The 17,177-nt window shown below is 36.3% G+C and overlaps 1 pseudogene; it reads right to left on the bottom strand.

Moving 5' to 3' along the window:
* Window positions 1–12,555: 12,555 nt before the first annotated feature.
* LOC149240782 (coatomer subunit alpha-2 pseudogene) lies at window positions 12,556–16,508 on the bottom strand (annotated as a pseudogene).
* Between the last annotated feature and the right edge of the window lie 669 nt (window positions 16,509–17,177).

The raw sequence follows: 17,177 nt of genomic DNA, 5'->3' as shown, positions 1-17,177 counted from the left end.
TTAACTAGTGTCACATAACTGATACTTGGTTTAGAACATGTTACTGCTTATTTGGAGGAAAATAACTTCTTCAGATAAATACATCAATTCATTATTTTCTAACTAAATGCAACACAAAGGACAATATTTTGGTTGAGAGCAAAGAAATTTTTAATAGGGAAAAGTGGAAATGTCTTTCAAGTCATGATTTTATGAAAAAACAATCCTAATTTGCATGATGGTAGGTGGAATCGTGTAGTTAAATTAAAGAAGAAAGAAAAATAAAATAATTACCAAGTCCATGTTTCAAGCTCTTTGCTTGGGCTAACTAAGATGGAAAAGGTTAATCCCATCCGTGATAAGGAATGGGAAACTATGGTATGTGCTAAGGAAAATGGAATGGGTATGCCAACATCTTAATTTTTTGGTCTCTCTCTTATTGAAACAAGTTTGTTGGGAATTGTTGCTCATCCCAAATTTCAACCTTTATAGGAGAAATTTATTAGAATTCTAACACTGAGAGATCTTGTGGGCACCATGATACCTAGAGATCAATTTAATAACTAAGTGCCTTATTTGTACTTGTTAAAGATGATGAACCATTTCTGGATTTCGGGAGAGGCATCTCAACTAATATTTCAATCCTTTTGCAAAGGACTATTGTATATAAATGTCATATTCATTCAACAACCTTTTCACAAAAATACTAACGTAAGGTTCCTTAAAAGCCATGCCCTACTCAATTGTCACGATCACAAAACTTTTCACAAGTACTTTCACAACATTCACTTATACCACAATTCTATTTGTAATACGATTTTTCTTCATTTTCACAACAACTTACTGATTGATTACCAGTGATATATTTAGTTGAAAAGTACCTCATACTTTGTGTTCAAAATTTGTTTCATGCCATTTTAAAAAACTCCAAAGGAATTAAACTCCTTTGTTATGTACCTTGTGCTCGTAAAAATTGCTATATACATTTAACCTCATGCTACACTCTTTAGAAAATATGTAAAAACTTAAATTTCGATTGTATTTCATTATCCATATATTTCGCTTCATTATTACCTTCCACATTCTTACTTTTCCAATCTTCTTATTCACATCCTTTTACCTCTCCATGCTAATGTTAATTTGGGGCATCTATGTTAAGCCCTTTACCGTTTATTACACGTAGTGTAAAAAAACAAAGAAAGTTGTGCAATCATATATGTGTAGTGCCTCGTCTTTTTTACGTACACATATGACGGTGCACACTACAGAACGTGTAGTTCTGCGAGTTGTCCATACTGAGGCTGCTTCGCAGTAGAAAGATGACACGTCTCATCCGTTGTTTTCGAATGTGTAATAAATGTGTTCGCTCATATAAAATATTTTGGATGGAGAAGAGTAGAATGGATGGGCTTTAGATTTCGGGTGTAATGTCCGATTTATTAAGCGTGAGAGGGATCAGATTCTTTAACCGTTCTCAATATTATAAGTGATTTTTAAATTTATTGTTATTTTTTTATTTTTTATTTTTTTTGGATCAAGTTACATTTTTTAATACTATATCACATTAATTTATTTTATTTTAATTTTTATTTTTAAGTAATTTGACTAAGTTAAAATGTTAAATATTACATTACAACATATCTACCTCAATGGGTTGGAGAACGAATAATTTACAACCAATTTAGATCCATATTTAATTCTCCCTTTTAAATAGGCTATATTCCACATGAATACCACGGGCCAATAATATGGGTCCTCAATACCATCAGTGATTTTTAAATTTATTTTGTTATCTTTATTTTATTTTGACCAAATTAAATTTGTTATCTTAAATTACATTAATACTTCTATTTAATTTAATTTATATTTTTTGATGTAATTTGACTGAGTCAAAATATTAAACATTTCATTACAACATTTCTGCGATACTGGGTTGAAGAGAGCCTTTTGATGCAATAATTTTGGATCTACCAAGTGCAGAGAGGAATCAAATCTCTTTTCGTTTTAAAAGAGGTTTACATCTAAAGAAATTTTATCCCTCTCAGAGCGTGGTAGATCACGAGTTAAGATCGATCTAAGTTACTTTACTTATAAATATAATTATTAATTATAATTATAAATAACATTATTAATTTTTATTTTATTTTATTTTTATTTTATTTTTTATTTTATTTTGACTTAATCAAAATGTTAAATATTACAACATCTCTACCATATTGGGATTAAATGTTTACATAGGAGTCAAGTTTACTTATAAACCTTAAATATAGAGAATTTTTTTAATAAAAAGTGGAGAGTGAGAGGAAATCTTGGATAACATATAATATTATAATATTATATTTTTTGTACAATATTTATTACTACTCTCACACTCAAAAAGTGGCCAGACAAGGAGATTATTAATTAAAATATAATATTATTATATTTTACGTTAATTTCCCATCACTCCCAACCTTAATATTATATTTTACTCAATATTTCCCCTCACACGTGCTAATTTTAAGCTTGTTTATTTTTAAACTTTATATATAACAAAAAATTATTGGGTAAAATATAGTATTATAGTATTATATTTCACCAATATTTCTAACAAGTTAATAAAAAGTGGATAAAAGTAGGCATTAATATTAGATAATTATTAATTTCTAAACATACTATCTTAAATCTATGAGAGCTAATATATTACATGTATTATATTAAAAGTGATTCAACGACATCATTTTCTACAACTAATTATGTATCTAAATATAATATCAAACTAAGATGGATCTAGCCTAGTTTAATTTCTCATTTAAATAGGTTATATTCCACATGAATACCATGGGTCATTCTTATTTTTTTATTACTATTCTTTTTAGGGTTATTTTTATTTTATTTTCACTGATTTAAAATGTTTACATTATATTAAGTTAAGCTAAGTTACACATCTCTACCATATTTTATTTTTATTTTTACTAAGTCAAAATCTAGAGTCCAACAACTTTAAATTAACTATTTTAATTTAATTATTTCACTCTTTTTCCCAAACAGAGATCCACTTTACTTTCATAAAACCAATGTTGAATTTATATTTTGCTACACATCTCTACCATATTTTATTTTTATTTTTACCAAGTCAAAATCTAGAGTCCACCAACTTTAAATTAACTATTTTACTTTAATTATTTCACTCTTTCTCACAAACAGAAATCCACTTTACTTTCATAAAACCAATGTTGAATTTATATTTTGTTTATACAAAATAATTATATCGATTTTTAATTAGGGCCAACATTGACATTAGATTAAATTTGTTAATGTTTAATGTTTAATGTTTAGCTTCACATCTACGCAAGTAATAATGTAATTTAATAATTATTGGGAAAAGTTTTAATTTTATTTATATGTGATATATTTATTATTAGTTAATAAATTCTTGATAAATTATAAATTATTTATTTATAAGTTGTTGATATAATAAGTCAAATTTAGCATTTCCAATTCATCCAGCCATTCCGAGCACCATTGATATTTCCACATCCTTGTGATGACCCCGGGAAAATGTAAATATTTAAATTTTACTGTGGTAAAAGACAGAATTAAGAATAACATTGGAACACTGGTTGTTTTAAAAAAAACCTTAACAGTATTTCTTTCTATTTTATATGTGCATTAAAATATTCTAATAAAGAAATACTTATGATAGTGTTGGCAACTCCCGAGAGGGAATTGGTAAAGAAAGTCAGTTATCAAAACTGCATATAACCACCTTCCCTAACTGGAAAGGTTTCCAGGGGAAAAGGGAAGGGGGATGGCAAAAATCTGCGCTGTAGGGACAGGTAGAGAGAGAGACAAAATAAAGAAAAGGCAAAACGAAAAGACTAAGTCTGGTAAGGACCAGATAGTCGAGCACGAAGTGCAACCTTGCTGAGGATAGTGATCCGGCAAGAGAAAGCTTGGGGGGAGACTTTGGTCTTGAAGGACGAGTCTCATGGATGGGCGGTTAAACAGATGTGCACAGATTCTGCAGGTGATCTACTAAGGGATTAAAGAGCTGGCAGCGGCCAGGTAAGTAAAACTAAAACCCTTAAACCTCTGCAAGTTATCTGTAAGTTATATGAGTTATTTGTTCCCTTGAAAGATACAATTGTTACTTCCTATTGCTGCACTAAAAGGTCTGAAAATGATAGTTATTTGAGCATAGGAAACTGTATTCTTGTACCCTGTATAGGGGCAAGGGATAAGAAACAGTGCTGGACAGAAACCTGAACGGTTGAAGTTTACAGTCTCACTGTCAACGCAACAGGAATGAAGACAAGACTATAACCCGGCCGTAAACAGAGCTATTAGTGAAACTGTTCCCTGAGTAGTTTAGAAGAAAGTCTTTGTCAGAATTAAGGAAAACTACAGATATTAACACAGTGGAACGGAACGATAATAACAATAACTCAAGCTTATTACATGAAAAAGATAGTATTCTCCCGAGATTTGTATCGAGCTCAGGATACAAGATAGATCTAGAAAGGGGTATGGCAGTCTGTGGCTGCATGATAGGGAAACCGAGATCGGTTGCTTAACTAGAAAATAAAGAAAAAACATAACCCTTAGAGCCGGGTAAACTCCTGTGGTACAGAACAGTTCCGCAATAATATTGTGAATAAAGAATAATTAAATATGTAGTGAACATCTGAAGTACAACAGCACACCCATGCAATCCACAATCTCATGGAACAGGAATCAGAACTATATGCAAGTCATTATCTAAGCAAATCTTTAAATAAACCGAGCAGCAATTAGACTATTAATCAAGGAATTATTTTAAAAACAAACATCGATATAAAACGAGCTATGGAGCCGAGAAACCATCCTGGCTCGTTTGGCATGAGCAAAAACGATCAGTCTACTCACTTATACAAAGTAAGCATAAGGTCGGAAACGACCGAGACTATTTTACTCTACCCCGTGGAGCAACCATAAAATAATCTTACAAAAAAAAAACGTAATGAGAGTTCTTGCCGAACAAGTACATATAAATAAACATGAACCTCTACCAAATACAAGAAGAATAAACAATACGATTACCGAACAATGAGCTCTATTGCAAATTTGTGCAGCATTCGGGTCGACAGAACCCATAACAATTCTTTAAAAACTCACAACCCAACATGGAAATAAAGACAGAGATTTAATGTCAAAATAGGTAACGGCCGCAAGGCTGTAACAATCCGATTACCAGAAAACAAAATGGGTCTGGAACCCAACGACTGTAACCAATAGTGTTGCGTTCGGAATTATCCCAAAAGATACATATTCAATATAACAGTTCAAATCTACAACTATTTAAAGATGCGATTACAGTTCCTATAATCTAGTAAATCTTTCCAACCCAGAAAACACTGGAAGCGTTAGGGTTTCGCCGGAACCCATATCTTGTAAACAGAGAAGACACGGAGCAGGTCAGTGGAGAGCCTCCCGTCGCCATCTGCGACCAACCATGGTAAGAGTAAGGTTGGGCTACGGCCAGGCACAAGGGAGACCCTCTGCCGGCAGATATAAGACCAAAAACGAGGAGAAAAACATTAACCCAGATCTAAATACCATGCAAAACTGGGAAGGGACGCACCTGGTGGATAGTCGGTACACCATAGCCTTTGAAAGAGGCCCTCCTTGCCCTGAATCGAACCCGGAAGCGGGACAGCTGCACTCATACATCAACACGGCAGAGGATAACCATTAGCACTGCTCACCTAAGGGAGAAATCATGAAAGAACCGAGAACGATAAACCCAAAAGGAACAAAACTCATATGTTAACGACTGTAGCCTTACCTCCAGAATTCTTCAACGAATGTATATAATGCACAGGACGGACGCTCGGCGAAGAGGATGCTCGCTCGGCGGGGAGGTGTTCGCTCGGCGCAAGGAGAACTTCAATCAATCCTCTGGCCGTGGCGAGGTGGAGCGGAGGACAGCAGGGTCGCCGAGCCTTGCAGAAACTCGAAGAATCGAGAAGAGAAATGACAATATAGTATCAATCCCCGGAAGTGGTGTCAGGGGGCATCACCACCCTTGGATCCACACTGGATCATCCTCACTGGATCATCCTCACCGTTGAATGAGGCGGTAAAATTTAGGCGGAAACTTTTAACACCAGACCACACCCCTTCACGTGATCAGGCCAGCGGAAATAAATGCCGCGTCCATATGGTCACTGTTGATAATGCCAGCGATGCTGCCGGCCAGAGCTGCCTCGGGTTGCTATTCCGGCAACACTTAAGATATATACGGTGGGCCTCATATACGGGGTTGGAGCGGAATATAAAATTAAACGAATATTTCACACATGACCCTTATCGGTCCATGGTAAATGTATTCCATATTAATCCATGGTAAATGTAAACCATATCAGCAAATGGTAATGTATCTTTATCATAAATTTTTTTTATATTATGTGTCCGGGTATGTGACAATCCTCTTGATGGTTTTGGTTCACTTGGAATTTACTAGTAATGTTGCATAATTTCTTGCATAATGAAACCTTGATCATGAGAACTTTTTATATATATGTAATTAGTATATGCACATTTGGGACAAAAGAAATTAACTTTTGTGGGTAGTGTTTATAGAAAAACTTATTTGCTAAAAAAATGTTATAACAGTAACTCACTTTGCTGCATTGATGTATGAAGGCAATAAAAATCCATTATACATTTACAATTAGTTTTTTTCAAATTAATTTCAAATATGAGATAATGCAATAAAAACCAATTATACAATTACAACTAGTTGTTTGCAAATTCATTTTAAATATTTTTTTTCGTTGGCAAAAAAGTTTACGTTATATTGAAAAAAAAAAACTTACGTAGGGTACAATTAGATAAGCATAGAGAGATATTGCTCGGAGGCACCAAAAAAGGCTGCAAAGGGCTAAGCATCTACCCTAAGATGGAGAAACCATATGAGTAACCCAAAAAAGTGTGAGCCAACGTAATTTTTACATCTACATAAGACCAAGCCCAGTGGATAGAGCAGGGACATTAAAGATGAGTCGTTGTTGTTGTTATGAGAGTATCAAATCAACCAAAAGCGCTGACATAATTGACCACACAACATGTAAACTACAAAACCATTAGTAGAGAGGACTTGGTCATGCTAGGAGAGGACCTACAATGGAAGAGACTTTTAAATATCGAAAATAATATATTTTCTTGGATGATGCCTTGAATATAGATGATAATGGTTTTGACACATCATAAATGAAGTTTAAGTTTAATGGATATCAATGGTTGGCCATTGTGTTAAGTGATGTTGAAATTCTTCGCTTTTGAGTGAAGTAAATAGGAAAAATTTAACTTAAAACACTGTGTTGTGATATTAACTTTTTGTGTAGTCTAACTAATAAACAAAATGACTCTTTTCTGGATATTTTTTCTGGTCAATTTTGTCAAAATCCAGTAAAGATTTTTAAGAATCATAAGTTTAAGTTTTTTAAGCTTCAAAGTTCAAGTGCCTCATGGTTTTTTAGGGTGTTGAATACATTCATGCATTCAAAAGTGCATTTTAAACAACAAGAAATTACAATCTTGCTTGCTATTGTATTGCCGGATTGTTATGTCCCTAATTAAAAAAATTGTTAAGGAAATTTTCAATTTTGGCAATTAATAAATAATTTTAGCAAATAAGCTTAGCAAAATTGGGTTGTGGAAGTTTAATTTAATTTTTGGAGAAAAAGGAAGGCTCAACTTAGGAAAAAAGAAAAATTAAAGTGGTGATGGGTTATGGGGGCCACTCAAGAGGGGAAATCCAACCCCCTAGGAAAATCGAACCACAAGGAAGTAGGGGATGAGAAAGGGGGTTGAAATGGTGGAGCCCGCAAGGGAAGGGTGAGCAACAATTATAAAAGGAAGAGAAGAGCCTCATTTGTGCATTTTTTGGCATTTCATTTTCAGAATAGGAGAGTTTGCTTGAGCTACTTAGCCAAGCCAACCAATGTTGTTTAGCACAAGGAATTTTCAAGCGGGAATTCCAACTCTTCTTCAGTGAAATTTGAGTTTCACTCTAGGAGAGAGTTTGTGAGTAGGATTTGGCATTTTGGTGGGTTGTTTGCAGAGAATCTTTAGGGAGTGCAAATTTCTAGTGAACGCAGTTGGAGAATTTGTGGTACTTTTTGGAGCTGGCGTTTGGTTGTTTACGAACTAGAAATTTTGCAGGAAATTTCCTTGAGGGAGGACGAGTTTCTCTTGGGAGTTTTTCGGGCTAAAAACATTGAAGATTGGAGGGACAAAATTTTCTATTTCTTGAGCTTACGCTGGAGTTTACTGGTTGTTTCCTGCGCAGAGGTTGAGTATAGGTGATTCGAGGATTATTTTTGTTGGTAATTGTCGAAAGTTAGGAAAGGAATTTCATATGGGTTTGGAGGAACTTTCCTTGAGGGAGCTTGTACATTTTACAATGGTTCGAATTCTGTAGCTCACTGGCAGATTGGGAAAAGCTACACGCAAATTTTGGGTTTTCAGTGACCTGTGGATTCAGCTTGAGGTTTTTTGGGTTTTGTTGGATTGGGTGTGAGGAGCCTTCGCCTAATGTTTTAGAATTTTGGGAGCAATTTTGAGGGGTAATTTTACAATTTTCTTCTAGCAGCAACAACATAATTTTTTTGGGCAGTGCATTTGGACAGATTGAGCCATTTCAATTGAGTTTTGCTTAGATCTTCACTTGGGTGTTGCATGCTTACATTAGCAAACCCAGGGCCTATCATTCCACTCTATTGTACTCAAATCTAGTTGAAAAATTAATAAAATGACTCAGATTTATGGTTGTTATTTCATGGCTCACTGATTTATATATGTTTGTGTAAATTAGTGCATGTATTTGATATTCATTGTATTTCCTAGTTTGGGACATTACACAGATTTCGACCCTGAAATCCATTTTGTCTCTTAGTTAAATTGCACCTTAAATGATTATGTGAAGTGCATAAGTAAATGCCTTACTGACTATTCTCCCAACTCTTTTGGTTATGTTTATGTGCCATAAAGCCATGATGGAGTTCAAGAACCGTGATGTGAAATTTTAATGAAAATTGTATTTTTGAATTATTTTATTTATATTAAATTTTATATTGAAAATAGTTATGCATGTTTGAAGATTTATTAACTCATGATAAAGTTTTTTGAATAATGGAGATAGTGTCCCCAGGGGGTAGCTCAATTAGTGATCTCGTGATATAAAGTCTTTGTGAAGTGCGTGGTTCAAGGTTCAAATTTCCCCTGAAAACCTTGTGAGGCATGCATGACGCGCGCATGGGTTCACCTAGAGGTTTAGTGGTAACGTTTGGAATTGATCCAATGTCAAACGAGTATGAGCTCGCCCCGGATGTCGATTATTCTTGATATAAAAATAAAAAACAATGGTGATAGTGTATTTTCTTCAATGCTTTGATTACATGTAGATGATCATGGTTTTCACACATTGTTAATGAGGTTTAGGTTTAATATAGATCAATGGTTGGCTATTGTGATAAGTGAAGTAATTATGAAGTGAAACGTTTGAGTTCAAGCACCATGATGCAACATTGGATTTTAATTTGAAGTGAATAGCGACATGCTTTACTGACTATAGCATTAACATTTTCAATAGTTTGCTAGTTATTTGATTATTCTTGTTTACCATAAAGACCTTGTCTCAAAAATTGCTTTAACACTTAGTTTGTTGATGTGCTAATGCTCATGTCCTATTTATATTATACTTACTTTACGATATTTTAATATGTTATGCCTTACCCACATCTTACCTCACTTATTGAGGTTCAATATGTTACATCCTATTTTATTAGTCCCAATGGTCTAGCATGGGAATATAATAATCGGAATCAATGGCGGAGAATTAGTCCGTGTTAGGATTTAGTGACTTCTCAACCCTGCCCTCTACTATGCCATCTGTTGACTATATGCTACGATGCCATCGACTGACTATATACTAATTTATTTCATGGTCTTATTTGGCCTCTTCTCGAGGACGAGAGTTTGAAAGCATATATTATCCTGGGTTTGTGTCGTTCATATTTCAACACTGCAAACTAATGCTAGCGTTAGTATATAGGTATGAAATTCTAGCTCCCGGGTATTGTCTATGTAGGAATCAATACCTCCTTCCTACTGTGGCTGATGGGATTTCTCTTGGAATTTATTAGTCCCTAAAGTTGCCACCTATGAATACATGTTGTTGCATGTTGTTGTGGTGTCTACTATGGAATCTATGGAATAGAAACTGGTGAGAACAAAATATCATAGCTATGTAGTTGGTGAGAATGGAAGGATCATAACTATGTTTTTTAGGTGTGCAGTGGATGAAAACCAAGGGAGCAACTCGAATTGAGTGGATATATTGAATCATTTGTTGAACACACTAGGATGTTCATAAACCCTCCACACTAGCATGGTTGCTTTTCTTCCTTTGTTCCTCCTGCTACTCGATCTCAGACTCGATCTATAATTTGCTCACGATGCAAATCTATACCTGTTTCCCATGAAGCTATGTTCTTGAATCATGCTTGGATCAATGGCCAAATAAAGCATTTTAAGTAACCCCCTAACACTACCACCTAGTTTGCTATTGATTCTGGAGGATCTAGAACTACTACTTTATATGTAGGGTAAACAAATTCAACTGGTGAAACATATGCTTTTAACTCTTCCCCTGTTTCTTATTATGGGTAAGTTCAGTCAACTATCCTTGCTAATGGATATGCTCCATATATGGAATTCAAAGTGCTAGTTACTCTTTCCATGATTACTTGCATGAATTAACCTCGCTCAGTCGGGTTGCTATAAAAAACAAAGTATGGAGGTGAACCAATATAATTAAAGGGGTTTCTTGGGCACGTTCCTTAATTGGTTTTTATTCCGTCATTCAAGCTGTGTTTCAGGTCGAACAAAAACATCCACCTAATACAGGACAAGGTAAGGAACACTGGTAAGATCGATACATACCTTCCCATCGAAACATGCTTCATACTGAGTAGTTCAATATCCACGCCTAAAAGGTTCGTGCCTTTAATATCTCCTGAAATGAGGCTCTACTAAATAGGTGTGTCTTTGCCTCTGCAGATGGTGGGTAAAATACCTTCGCTTAGTGAGGTGGCGGTGGAGACTATGACTATGCCTTATTGGTGGGGTCATTGACTAGTTTGGGGTCATAAACATGGGTTTTATCCTAAAAGGGTGATGGTGATTCTGTTGCTCTTACTCGATCAAGGAGGTAAACTATTGCTTACCAATAACCAGATAAACATCACCTATCGAGCTAAACCCAGATAATCAAATTTAGTTGTGGTTGGGAAATTCACCAGTTAATATTTGTCAACTATTAGAATTAGTGGTGAAAACCTTTCAGGGTCTCCTCTAGTTGAAATCGAGTAGTTCTTAGGTTTCTTTTCTGACTAGTGATTCTTTTTGTGACAACCATTAAACAAGAAAAATATATTGTTTATTCCCATCTTGAATTAGTGGGGCGGAGCGATGGTCCATGACTGTCTCTAAGAACATGTATTCACCATGCATAAACAATTTATGCATACTGTACTATGTATACATTTTACAAATTATCATGGAACTTGAAACAAAATATGTGAACATCACTGTATGAGGGATCACAGAGTGTAGATGATAAAACAATTAAACCCTTTGTAATGGCTCTATTGGTCTCTATATGAGTAGTCTCATACATAGCAAACTCTCTTTGGTACACGTTCATGTCAATTGCTGCTAAGTTCTCCAACTCAAACAAACCAGAACTTGAACAACACAACCACTTAATTAATGACATTAAAGGGGATCTTGATCATTGTATCAAACGATTCCATTTTAGAATGAGGTTTATTTTCCACATACCCTGTCTATGTATGTCCGTTTTGTTAGTCTTTGGCCTTGTTTCTTTGAACTTGCTCTACGCTCAACTTTCACTAGATGAGAGCTTCTTGTACCATTTCTTCATTCTTCTTTAGTTAGTCAAGAATTCACTATCGACACTTGGCCCTTTCTAGAGTTCACAGGGAAGATTTTAGAAAATTCCAGTTTCATAATATAACATGCATTTTGCTTCCAGGTAGTAAAGAAACAAAACTTTCATTGTAACTGATTTTAAGGAAAAGAGCTTGAGAATAAAAATACAATAAACTATCAATAATGAAGAACCTATGCAAATTATAAAAAACATGGATATACTGTAATGCCAAGAAACGATTATAGACAGGGCTAAAGCTTAGAAATTATAACTTACAAAGATGAATAACAGAGGCTTTCACTCTAGATTAATTCTATTGGAGTATCTAGTTATATTTAGAATTTCAATCGAGTGAAAATTTTATTGCCCAATTGATGAGTCAATAAGCATAAATTTGCTTCAAATTTCCCTGCTTTTGCATGCTCACCAACAAGAGAAGGCCTTTGCATCCAAATTTGGCTTACCGACATACCTAATGTTGGGGCTACAAATAATGTCCTCTGATTGGTACCTACATTAGAAAAAACTACACCTGGAGGAATTTCTAAATCCCCCATGTCACATCCTCCCTCATCATCCTCTCCACCTTTAGCTTCTTAATCATCCAGCGTTGTAGCCTCACCATTTCCCCCTTCAATGTTTTGTATATCTATTTCTTCACCCCAGTCAACAACAACTTCTTCATCCTCTTCTTCATAAGCTGCAGAAGTGGAATTCTCAAAACCACCCTAAAAAATACCTTTGGTAACCCTCAACAAAGGCCAATCACCGCCATGCGGAATTGGGGCATGAGACATTAGAAGTGATGGTATTTTCCTTGGAGGTAAAATTGGAATATTGCAACCTAAATCAACGACAAGTCTGTCAGCAATGTCTGCAAGTCCATGCAATGATGCAGTGGCATAAGCAATGTGTAGGTGACCAGACTCCAAAATATTGATCCACTCTCGAATACCACCCAAATATAGTGCATTTTGAAATTGGCCCATGACATCATTTTTCATTTCAGCAATCCTCAACATCTTTGACAATTTGTCCAAGTTACCAGTTATGAGATGTAGAAAAGAAAGCCTCTCAAAATTCTTTGTCCTTTGATAGGCATACTCTACAATGCCAACATTACCTTGTCTAAGGGCCTCCACTCTTAGCCTATACCAGTGATCCTTCTCATAAATTTCCTTTGCAGAAGCAACAACTATTTCAATATTTCCACTCTCTACTGCCAAATTGAATTGAGTTCTCTCATATTTGACAAAATGAAGAGCCACTTTTGGAAATCCCTTCTGTTGTAGGTAAGCTATGATTGCCTAACGACAAAGCTGAGAGTTCCTAATAATGTTTATAACATAATGGTATTTCTTTTTGTTGAGTTCTATCTTGAAAACACACTCAATAACATCTATCTGTATAACACGGTTCTTGCCATATCTATCAAGGTAATAGATAGACCTTCCAGAAACCTTTGTTATGTATACTGGAACATCCAACATCTTGATAATAACACTATATCCATTTGGTAGACAATAATTTATGTGATTTAAAGTTGAGTACATAACAATGCCATTGTCATCCCATGCCCCACTTTTCACACGAATAGTTTCATGCATACTACACCTATTTGGCAACTTCTTGCTTGCAATAATGATTGTATGCTTACTTAGTAAGGCAACATTCTCCATGTCATTTGACCAAACTACATACCTGACATTAGGGGTTTACTATCCTTTGTTGCATATCAAACAAAAATACACTATCTCTTGATCTACAAAGCAAATTGCTTGTCCCTGCATAGAAAACGACATCCACTATAACTGGAAGATTGAACTTTTTGGTGACCTCATTTTTTAAATTCTTGATAGTGACTTGATTCTGATTCTTATCAAGAACAACAATTCTATTATGAGCCACAAAGACAACAGATCCTCCTAATCCCTTCTTTGTGTCCTTTATTGTATCACTCTTGCTATGACTATCCTTTGGAGCAACATAAAGTTCATAAGCACCAAGATCAATATCTGAATAAATTAAGATAACATTCTCTATTGGACTGTATAACAAAGATATCGGCCGTTGGGTCGGGCAAAACTGCCTAATGTTTGTCAAAAAATCTCATTGGGTAGGCAAGGAAGAGGGACTGTTTATACTATTGAGTTAATTTCTAGCCGGATTTGTGGATAATGTGTCAATGTTATTAAGGCTGACAACACTGTAAACCCACTCTAGAATCTGTTTTCATGTTACCAAAGTTGCTTCCATATGAATATTATTAATAGTTAGCAATTCAGAGGTCCCCAACTTAACATGGTTAGCTCTCCAGTTGAATCTCAGTGGTACAACTTGAGGAGAAATTGAGTTGAGTTTAACTTATTTGAAGGCGCTCTTCCAATTAGGCCCCTTTCGTGCATCCCATGCCCCTACTCAGTTGAATAACCCACTTGAGTAGCCCATTCAAGGCAAGGACTTACTACCCCGGAACCCTCTTATTTATCAATGGTTATTTACTCAATTATAATACATTACACTATATTATTCCCTACAATACTTATGTATTAACTTTCAATGCATTATGCCTTACCATACTTACCTTACTTATCAACTTTCAATGCATTATGCCTTACCATACTTACCTTATGTATTAACTTTCAATGCATTATGCCTTACCATACTTACCTTATGTGTCTTACCCACTTATGGATAACTAGAGATAAAGTAAAGGAAAAACATAACTCAATAAAATTTACATTTAAAGGGAAAACATAATTCCGTAAAATTTACATTAAAAGACTTTGGTAAATTTTTTTGGATAATACTTTGAGCTCATAGTTGTTAGAAAAGAAAATTACACTAAGTGAGATGAGTTAAAGGGGTTGGTTATACCTTTTTTAAACCAATATGTTTTTTTTTTGTAAGTAAAGGTAGTATCGTCTTTTTTCTTTTCAATTATATCAAACAGGGCAACCATATACATTGTTCTGGTGGCCTCACCCTGCCCCTAAGGGAAACCAGGTCTGTTGGCCACCTTAGATTGTTATAGGCATTCCAAAAACAAAATTTTGCTAATCTGTCCATATTGGCTACATACACCAAACAGCTGAAACTACTTATCGGACTACTTATACGCATGCAAATAACATAGAAAGAAAAACAAAACAGTTAACAACAAGCCATCTGAAGCTCATTCTCCCCTGGTTCCTGTTTGCTGGTCCATCTCCATGGGCATATGCACCTGATCAGCTTGGCTGGGGCCACGTCCAACCATCCTGGACAGGATTTGTGACATCTCCTCAATCTTGTTATTCTGGTTTATCATGATAACTTGAAAATTCTTCATTTCTTTCTGAATCTTAGGCACCCCATTGGCCAGTTCAGCTACTTCCTTAGCCACCTGTTCAAGGGCTTTAGCCAACAAACGCTTAAGGACCCAGTAGATATGCAGGGATTGTCTGTACAGGGTCATCCTGCCCCTAGTATTGCCTGGGTCGGTCACCTCTTCTGCTAATTCCTCTGTCTCAGAACCCGACTGCTCTTCTAGTATGCTGGATTCCATGTTCTGAATAATGCGCCTGATATCTTCATCGGTCCTTTCCTGATAGGCACGGGCAGCTTCTTGAACCGCAGTCAGGGTCGTTCTCCTTCCCCTGCGCTGTCCACCAGATGAGTCTGCAGTCCTCCCACCCTGGGTCTCCTGCCTTGGGCGACCCCGACCGCCACGACCTCTTCCCCGGCCCGAGCGCGCCATCTCTTGTCTTTCACTCACCTGTAAACATTCATCAATTGCAGGAGTTAGATTGTGGTTATGCTTCTCATCATCCGACCTTGCCTCGGCTCCTTTGGATAATCCCTGGCTTCTACTACAGTTCCCTTTGTTTTCATAAGTTTGATTCTGCTCTTTCCCATCTGGGTAAAAAAACTCAATTATACCCTCTGCCATACGGACCAGATGATGGGCAGTTGGAATAATTCTCGGGTCACCCTTACCATATTTCTTCTCCTCTTCTGCCTGGGCATACTTGTCACTGGATCCCTCTTGCTTTCTCCCACTCTTATCTCTGTGACCACTTTCCTTTTTCGTAGTATTTCCCTCCCAGTATAATCCCTTATTACCTTCTCCATGAGTTACAGAGGGGCTCTCATAACTCTCGTCCTCCCCAGCTTCACAACTATTAAACATCTCCATTCTGACAATAGCGCAATATGGAAAAGAAACAGAGTTCACAGTAAACACATACCCGTGGATGCCGACCTCCCTGTTGAGAGCTTCTGGTTGCGGATCTTGCTGCTTCACCCTCGCCACGAACAGGATAAGATTACAACTACCTCCCACAGTCTTCATATAAAAACTGCTCTCCATCCCAGTCTCTCTGCCACTACCGCCTCCACTCCTTCTACTCATCTGCAAACCACTACCGCCACTGCGATGCCTTGAGGCTTGGGATGAGTTCCTACTCATTAGATTTGTTGGGGGTGCCGCCTTTTCCCAGGAGTCACCACCACCTGCCCTCTCTATGCTATGATTACTCCTGTCATCTCTACCTACCCGGCTCTTCATCCCGATCGGGAGCCAGCTGTCACTGCTTTCTTTAAGTCATGTTTTCATGATGATCTTGAATGAGGATCGTCCTGAGCTACTCAAATCTAGAATCTTTTGAGTATGTCGTCCATAAGCTGTCCATTTTCTCCCTTAGTTCCTGAACTCCCCAGTTCGCAAGGAAATCAGCTGCTTGATTGGCCTCTCTTCTGACATGCCTAAGAATCATATAATCAAATCTTCCCAAAATACTTTCCAACTCTTGGATTAGACTGGCAGTCCTCCAACTCTGAGTTACTTTGTCCCAGGAGGTCCCGTTGTTAAGTTTTTTTAGGACTTGTATCACCATTAAAGAATCTCCTTCAACTTCCAGTTTATTGTAACCATTCCTTATTGCTATCTTTAACCCTTGCCTAACTGCCATCAGTTCTGCCTCATTGTTACTCATAATGCCTCCGTTATCTGCATATATCCACTTCGTTCTTCCTTGATCGTCCCTGAAGAGACCTCCAATTCCTGCAGGGCCGGGATTTCCTTTAGAAGCACCGTCGAAGTTCAATTTTATAAAACCCTTTGGGGGAGGGTAAAATTGCCTGATGCCCTCATTTCCCATCCTGGGCGCTTTCCACAACTGGGGGGCCACCATCCCTTGATTCAAGTTTAGTTTCTTTAGGATCTGTTCTTCTTCCT

The sequence above is a fragment of the Pinus tabuliformis genome, chromosome 8 (genome assembly GCF_031772625.1).
Source record: "Pinus tabuliformis cultivar Carrire ecotype Pingquan chromosome 8, CPIR1, whole genome shotgun sequence".
Classification (NCBI taxonomy): Eukaryota; Viridiplantae; Streptophyta; class Pinopsida; order Pinales; family Pinaceae; genus Pinus; species Pinus tabuliformis.
The sequence above is the reverse complement of the archived record's forward strand: the minus strand, read 5'-3'. Positions and strand labels throughout refer to the sequence as shown.